The sequence below is a fragment of the Pyxicephalus adspersus genome, chromosome 3, assembly GCF_032062135.1.
Source record: "Pyxicephalus adspersus chromosome 3, UCB_Pads_2.0, whole genome shotgun sequence".
Classification (NCBI taxonomy): domain Eukaryota; kingdom Metazoa; phylum Chordata; class Amphibia; order Anura; family Pyxicephalidae; genus Pyxicephalus; species Pyxicephalus adspersus.
Genome location: NC_092860.1, coordinates 17,250,552 through 17,259,523, shown reverse-complemented (window position 1 = coordinate 17,259,523; position 8,972 = coordinate 17,250,552). Strand labels below are relative to the sequence as shown.

The 8,972-nt window shown below is 40.0% G+C and overlaps 1 protein-coding gene across 1 annotated transcript in view; it reads right to left on the bottom strand.

Annotated features, from left to right (window-relative positions):
• Positions 1-8,443, bottom strand: part of EPB41L1 (erythrocyte membrane protein band 4.1 like 1) — a 64,181-nt gene extending 55,738 nt beyond the window's left edge. Inside the window, exons 1-2 of the mRNA XM_072403730.1 lie at positions 8,352-8,443; positions 1,578-1,610 (exon numbers count right to left, since the gene is read on the bottom strand). The gene's annotated coding sequence lies outside the window, so the exon portion shown is untranslated. The remainder of the gene's footprint in view (positions 1-1,577; positions 1,611-8,351) is intronic.
• Positions 8,444-8,972: the final 529 nt, after the last annotated feature.

The window sequence follows — 8,972 nt, the reverse complement described above, 5'->3', positions numbered from 1 at the left end:
GACATAATGAACTATTTAAATAGACTCTCACATTACACAATTTTGTTAAATCTAAGGGAATTTGTGTATAGTTTTTATCTTGTATGACCAGCTTTAAATTTGCCACACCTATGTAATGGGAGTGCCACCTAAACATCCAACTCAGTTTGTACCCAGTCAAGCAGGGTTATGTAATACATAGTTGGTAGTAGAGGGAAATTGTACATCTAGATGTGTTCTATATGATTATTGTAAAGGAGATTGTACAATCAGATTGGAACCTGTCCAGCTTTAGGTGCACAAGTATTTCTCCCTTTTAGTTCAGGAAAAATAGATCATTAACATTCATTTAGACATTTGCTACATCTTCTAATATACTTTATCATATAGGTTTTGTACATACCCCAGTGGGTAAACTTTAAGAGTCACTCTCACTTGCCTAGTGATAGGAAAGTGGCAGTGTCTGCTGACAGGTACCCCTCATTCCCATTCCCAACCAGGATATCATATGAAACCACTGCCTCTCCGCTGCAGGTGTCCACCCTAAGTAGGCTCCAGTTGCCTACCTGGGTAGTTGGTGTGATTGCCCCCTAGTGACAATATTAGGGATTGCCAATTGACCCATGAAGAAGGTCACATGCTGTCTTATACCCGGAAGCCCTGCAATGTAGCCTATGTAGATACGTAAGTTTGCTGCTGCTGGAAACAATTTTTCATAATCATTTTAGTGTCTGATGTATGAATGAGCGCTGTACGCACAGCACCGTATTGTTGTATGGAGAGGAGAAAGAAGAGATGGATTAGGCAGCTTGCTGTGTTTTCCCTATAAGACTGAACAATGGTCATTCCCAATCCTGATAAACGACGTTAACTGTACACATGTTGGATGTTCGCCCAAGATCAGCACAACCACTTGTCTCGGTTGACAATGATTTGACACGCTTTTGCTTTTTGAAATGAAATCATAATGGTATAAAGTCATCATAAAATAACTATGATATAAAACATATCCCAACATCAAAAAGCATTAGGTAGACATTTACCCCAATTATGGGGTACTAGCAATAACATTTCCTGTGTCGAGGTGATACAGCACTTGGGCTGCTTGCTGAGCAATACATTTGATGAATGGCTACAATCACAATAAATAATTATAATAATAATGATGAGAAAACTGCAATATTTTCAAATGACATGACATATAGCATTACAAAAGTCAGATGTCATGTGGCAGGGCTTCAAGGACCAGTACATTTCCTTCCCAATAGAAGAATCATGTGATACATATTTCACACACAAGTATGCAATGCCCATCTATGCAGAGATTAGGATATTTGACATTTATGTACATTTGTTGAGCGGCCCATGCTGAAAAATGATCAGTGACAAGCTACTGGAAAAATACAAGCAGCCTAAATTGATCATGTATGTAGAAACACAGAAGGGGGTTATATAGAGTTCAGGACTAGAAAGGTCACAATCTGAAGGGGGTTCTAGTTGACAGTCATACCATCAGCTATGGTGATAATAATTGCTCTCTTATGAATGAGATGTGAAGAAGACACACGTAGCTGTAATTGTGCTTGTGTGATACTTACAGCTCCAGCACTCCACAGGGTTCGTCTCAGGGGCTGCAGGAAAAACAGAGGACAAATCATTAGTAAGCAGGTAATCATTTCTCTGTTAATACAATGCAATCAGCATAGCTGCTGCCTTACCATCACAAGCAGGAGATCACAATCTGCAATCACATGCCAGATTCTAATGCTGTACTGGGGGGTAAATTTGGCATTGAAGATCTCAGCACTGTCAAAGCAAAAGCTGGAGGTGTGTACAGGAACTAGATAGTGATCCTGAAACAGGTTCTGGAGGGCGGTGCTGCTGACAGTAAGAAGTCAGCACCACCCGAAATCTTACCTGTATTCCCTCCCTCCCCCTACAGCGACCTTCACATACCAGTGACAGAACACAACCACACAACAATCCCTTGTCTTACACTGCAACAGAACACGGCCTGAATTATAAGTGCACCAGTCACACTTTCACTACCTGCCAGGGTTTTAGCTTCTGTGTGATAAAAGACAACACATACATGTAATTGCAGCTGCCCACGTTGTAAAAGGATTTACAAGGACACTACTGCTGAGCCTCCAGCTACATAGTATTGGAATAATAACTTGTAAACCAGGGAGTATATTCCGAAAATCAGGAAAAGCTTATCACTGGTTTAAAGTGTATGCAAAACCCAATCATAAAGCTCTCTCATTTGCTTCCTTTAGGTATGTTATTGGAAAAGTTTTGTTCTTTATGATCAGTAAGGTCAAACAAATACCTGTAGATTCTTATCAAAAACGAAGAATCTACAATCTTCAAACCAAGAGTTCCTAACCTTATCTAGTAAAATGATAATGCTGCATTGAAATCTGAAACACTTGCTATAAGTACAGTGCAGGTTACCTCTGATTTGGAGAACTCCTCCACTTCCATGTTATTGGAAAAAGTAAGGGTAGGTGTTCTGTATTCCGAATATACCACATGTCCTAAGCAATGTTTCTCAACCTTTTTAGCGTGGAAACCCTTTGAAATGAGTTTTAGGTCTCAGGGAACTCCTGCTATATTTATTATACCCACAGTGTGGTGGACAATGTGATGAATATCTGTTACATTGATGGGCAATGAAAGAATATCATCCTTATAGATAGCCAAAAAGATCATTGGTATCGCTTAAACTGACCTGAGAATCACAAACTGCTCAAGAAACCCCTAGCAACCTCTAGTGAAACCCTAGGGTTCCTCTGAACCCTGGAGTTACAATGCTGCTCTCTAAAGAAGTGCAATCAGTGATATATAATAATATATATTTAAATATACATGTATCCTTTTTTACACTATCTCTTTCCCACTGCATCTAAAAGTACTACAAACAATGTAAAAATAATCATAAAAAAACAAACATAAACGTAATACAGCAACAACAAAATACAGCAAAGCTGTGAGCCCATGCTACAAGCTTAAACTCAGTAGTGTTATGGGATGGAAACAAAGTAATGGTAGGTGATATTAAAGGTCAACGTAGCTGCAGTATCAGCCAGTGGAAGAAATAGTGCTGATCATTGACTGCAGAGAATATATCAGGCCAGGTCATTCTCTGAAGAAACAGATTTTAAAGTGAATCTGCCCTTTGTCTCCCCTCAACAGCAACAGCCTTTTAATTTTACTCCATCATTTGGCCTGATTTATCAAAGCTTACCAAGACTGGAGAAGATAGACTATCATGGGTGAACCTAGGTGATCTAGCGAACCTGGAATGGATCTGGTCCAGGATTGAAAACATTTGCCAAAAATTTGAGAATCATTTTATTCTAGCCCACATTTTCTTGATCAGCAAGGTTCTCCCATGATAGTCTATATTCTCCAGTTTTGGAGAGCTTTATAAATCAGGCCCATTATGAGTGAAAAAATACCCATTATGGACGAGAATGGGACCCACTCTCCTTCCTCTCATTGGACAGTGCTTGAGGTTTCTGAATCAGGGTCGAAAGTAAGTACCTGTTTAGGTAGGGTGCACTAAGGTGGGTTAGGGCCTTGCCCTAAATGACAGCTTGTGTTAAAGTTACAATTATAATTTAAGTGTTTTTAAAAGTTTGAAGGGTTGAAGAGAGCCAAATAGTATGTGCATGGCACTTTTGGAGCAGGGGAGAGATGTACAGGGGAGGGACGTACACCATGGAAAGAATCTAAAGAAGTGACCAGAGTAGAACCAGAGTGGCCAGAGTTTGTCGTGTGAAGAGTGGAATTTGTGCTTCAGGTAGTATCTTTTGCATAGCAAACAAATTATTAGGGAGGGGAGTTTGCAGCTTTGGATTAGAGGTTTGAAATGTATTCTTTGTGGTATTTGAGGACAATGAAGGGACTGGCAGAGAGAAGCATCTGAAGGATGGTGGATAAATTAGGCAACAGATGTCAGGAAGGACTAAAGATTTGTAAGCTACAGGACAAGGTGTTTCTAATGTTAAACTAGACTATGATCAGGGGATGCACTGTATTCACTACCATTTTAGTGATGCCATGTGTGCTACAAGTACATATACAAGGGAGGCAGGGGAACTTCACACTTGAACTTCAAATCTCCAAAGTAGCGTATACAATCTTCACACCACAATAACTCTGTAGAGGCTGCTCATGTCCTGGTATCCTAACTTGGGGTCCCCATCTGGGCTCAAACAAGAATATACAGAACAAAGCAGCAAACCACTTGTGAAAGAGTTATTTCCCAACAGTTACGAATTCTAGCAATGCATTTTGGGGGCCAAAAGAACTTTATCAGGGAGTATGCCTAGTTATACAGGCATAACAACAAATACCAACATAAACAGGAATGGTGACAGTAGGAAGTGGGCACAACGCTGCTGATCTTGAGACCGGATTTAAATATTTCGGCATACTAAGAAGTTTTAGGCACTCTAGTTATATGAGTGTTATCAACGGTTTATGTTATTTCAGGCAGGGAAGCAGGCTGATACGTTCTCCATTATCCATATCGAGTTTAAGGAAGTGAGAGGACCTGAATGCTGTGACAGCTGTTGGACAATCAGGGACGGGAGGTAAAAAGGAAGTGAGACTGGCTGCTGACAGATGAATTTGTGTATCATCTGCATAAAAAGAATTACTGAAATACAAATATTCCAATACCCTGACCAAAACCAGATGGCGAAAAATAAGAAACTACGCCTAGTGGTGCATCAACAGAGGTTGTGAGAATCAGAAATACCACGTTACACCCTGGTGGGTAAGAAATAGTATGTACACCATCGAAACATTCTCTGAACTTGGCTAGGTATACTACAAGAGTAAAAATAACGTAGGTAGCATAACATGTGTAAATTGAGTGTAATAAGGGCCAGTTTACACATTCTAAATTATAGGATCTCCAAATTAGAAATACTTTATTAAGAAAATATGGACTGCTACTTGAAGATAATAGTCGGCCATGCTCAGTATTATTCTTCCTGATCGACCCATTTCCTAAATTGGTGGGTGGCTCTATTAGGCAATCAGGAGGTGTGGGAATGTGAAAGGTCAAGCAACAGCATTAGTTAGGCTGTCAGTATTTACATATTCCTATTTTATGGCTGTCAGGGTGCTGTAAAGAACCATGCAGGCCCCTGGGGGTACTCAGACAGGATTCCTTATTTAAAAATTAAAATATTAGCAACTTTACATTCTGTGCATTGCTATTATAGTGCCAAAAGCTCAGCTATTGTTTTGTTTTTAAACATTTACTAAACACCCGGAGATCTATTTATGAAAATGTTCTTTTTCTCTATATATTACAAGCCACCACTCTGTCTCATAATTTTACAAGTCTAGTTTGTAAAGCTCTTAAATAAAGCATGCTGTATGCAAAGTACTGTGCAAACAATGATGGTAAAATAAACACAAAATAGGCTCAGAGGTTGTACTATACTAAAACAAAACATAAATAGCCAAAAGAATCAAAGCATTAGAGGGAATGTGAAATATCCCTTAAAAGCTGGTATTTACCTTGCTATGTGAACAGCCTTTATTCCTTTAGTAAATTGATCCCAGTGCACTGTGTCACCAAACAGGTTCCTAAACAACAATTTATTGTTTATATGTTTCTGCTTTTAAAGCACACCCGTCAGTGACATATGTTTAAGCAGTGATATAACTAGATAACTAAATAGAGAGTTTCCTGCCCAGGCCTTCGGGGAGGTTCGAAATGGTCGGGGAGCTCCAATATGAATCCTCCCCCAGCTGTGTTATTTTCCACTTTAAAAATGCGGGATCAGGCAGGCTTTAATTTCAGAAAAGGATGGGCGATGACTCTTATGCAATAAGCATTCTTCCCTGTCTGATTGCTAGCTTCAGCTGTCAAAATCACTGAGCTGGGCATGCGCACAACGTAGTTTCCCCTGTGGGCTCCCGGACAGAAGGAATTCCCGCACCTGTGCAGGAGTTACGTCATTCCGACCCAGCCGATCAAGATCGCAAAAAGAAGAATGAAGGAGATGACCATGCCCACGATGAAACGAAACGGGGACAGGGTTTAGATCCACTTTAAAAGCACTCTCTCCTAGGTCAGTAATGCTGTCCACCACATTGATGGATAAAGAAATAAGTGCATGGGGCAACTAAAAGCCAAGCAAAAATTGCAAATAAAATCAATCAGTTAACTTCCAATGCTGACTAGGGATGTTTGTAATAAAATCCTCAGCAGCCAGATCTAGTAATCTTTTCTCAATGAAATAAGAAAAAGCTTTTCTAATGACTTTGTGTTGTGCAACTACAATAAGTGCTTAGAATCTGGGAACACATTTCCTGCTCAGATTAATAATCATTCAGAAAAACGAAAACCCAAACCATTAAGCATTTCCTCACAGTAGAAAACCAAATGGCAAGATAGAAATATGAAGTTCATAACTGCTGACTTGGTTTTGCAGCTGGAAGTTTTAAGGTATCCCTATCCAAGGACTTCATATCCCTCCACAGTTCTTGTCCCACTTACCTTTCTGACCTGATAAAACAAATTCAGCCCTAGCCGCTCTCTTTGCTTCTCCAATGAGCTTCTAATGACTTCCTCACTTATAACCTCATCACACGCACGGCTCCAAGACTTTTCTAGAGCTGCCCGATTCCCTGGAATGGTCTTCCTCGTTCTATTCGGCTTGCTCAAATTTTCTGCATATTTAAAAGAGCCCTAAAACCCATCTTTTCAAACTTGCCTACCCACCTTCTTCTGTCTCCTAAAACCCTAAAACTACTTCCCACCACTCCATATCCCCTCCTATTGTGTGATACTTTCCCCACCTCTTAGATTGTAAGCTCTTCGGGGCAGGGTCCTCCTCCTGTGTCACTGTCTGTATTCGTCTGTCATTTACAACCCCTATTTATTGTATAGCGCTGTGCAATATGTTGTCACTTTATAAATACATTTTAATAATAATAGTGATTTACCTGGAACAAGCAGGTAATACAAGGTGTCCGAACATCACATATGCCCATGCTTGTTCTATTACTAAATGGTGAAACAAGGAAGACGTCTTTATGGTACATGCAGTTAGAAAAACAGGTCAGCAATGGCAGCGGCCATATTTTTATTCTGAATAGTTCCCTTTAAAGCAAACATTTCATGTGTGACTGAATTGTGCCATTGGTTTGTAATTATAGTGCATAGAGGACAGTATACATCATTTGTGCTTGCTGTGCACATTTACCCAACTTTTCGGATGTAATTAATATGTCATCCCATAGAACGGCACAAGCCATTAAAAGCGCTGCCTATTTCTGTCAACAAAATAATAATCTGTGTCGCCTGGCCATCAGCATGATACAAGTGTAATTTCTCATAAGTAGAGAATTCCGCTATCTGACAAATCACAGCAACAGCAAGATGTACCTAATTATTTCATTTGGTGCTGCAGAGTAATTAGTAAAATGCAAATCAGCCTTGCATGTCAGGCATAGACCCGCTTCGTGCCTGCCAAACCTTAATGAAGGGTTTATTGTAGAAAATATATTTAATGTAAATCTGGCAAAAAGAAAAAAAACATAAAGGAAAATTCCCATTTGCCATTATTGTGATGAGAAGTTATTTGCGGATGAATTAGTAAAACGGTAGCGGATGTTCACATTACAAAGGGATTGTTTATTCTGAATAAGGTGAAAGTGAAGTTGAACTCTAGGAAGACATAAAAGACATAAATGAATGCAGCCCTGGAATCATTAATACATCACTAAATGCAAACTGCGTTATTTCTTAAAATTTAAACTGTATCAGCCCCTGTACAGAAGAATAGGGGTGTCAAAGGAAGAAGCAGCATTAGGCAACAATCATTTCAATGCTGACAAGAAGCATTATGGTGGCAGAAAGCAAAGTGACAGATAAATGAGCTTATCACTGAACTACTTCACTTTTTACTGTACAGTCACACGCCTGGGTGGGCCCAGGACTAGCTGGGCTCAGAGGAAGTGGGTTGAGTGATGCTGTCTATCAATTATAGGAAACTAGATACCAGGCAAAAAAAAGTATTGTGGTTTACTGAAATTGAATCAGAGACAATTATAGAATTAATTGCATTTCCTGCCTTCAGAAGAGAGTGAAAGGGGTAATCAGATTAGTTACAAGCAGAACTAAATTATCCACAATGTAACCTAGGCAGCGTACACACGTCAAATTATTCTCGCCTGGCCTGAGTGGCAATCTGACGTGTCTCCTGACATTGTTGATTCTGAATGAAATGAAATCCAATGAATGATAGTGGAAAGCCAGTCACAGTAAGACTGGGGAGGAAGAGGCTCGGTCAAGCTTTACTTTGGCTTCAGGACATAGAAGTATTTTCATGGATCACCTTGGCACTCCAGTGCTTGAGCAAATCAGGGTGCTTGTCTTGCATTATCTTGGTAAATTAGACTGCTGCCCATCCAGTGGTTCTTTTGAACTGGAGCTTCAAAATAGTGGGCAATACATTAGTTTGCAATGTACAGGCTGCACTTCATGATTCAATTCCTCCAGCCAGCACTCCAGCAAGCCACTCACCAGCAGCCTATGGCCACACGAAGGAAAAGCAAAATGCACTTAGCATTGTATTCCCGTCACGTTGGTCCCAATAGTTCCTCACCAGGCTCCGTCACACTGCTCACGGACCTCCGGACTCCAAGCTCAGTATTGATCTCCTCCCTGTGATCTCTCGTTTCCAGCTGGTTGCCTAATGTCCCATGTTGTCAGCACACCATGTGGAGGAAATTTATAACATAGGGGAACAATGTTTCTTGTATAGTATATCTTATATTTGTTATTATTGTGTATTTACACCATGTGTGTCCCACAATCTGTGGGAAATGGAACAAAAAAATAAAATATCTCCTTTCTTATATGGCATCAGGCAGATCCGATATATCTTACCTGCCTAAAAACTGAACAAGGATACCAATCCAGGCTTCCCTAGGAATGTGGAATAAAAGAATGGCGA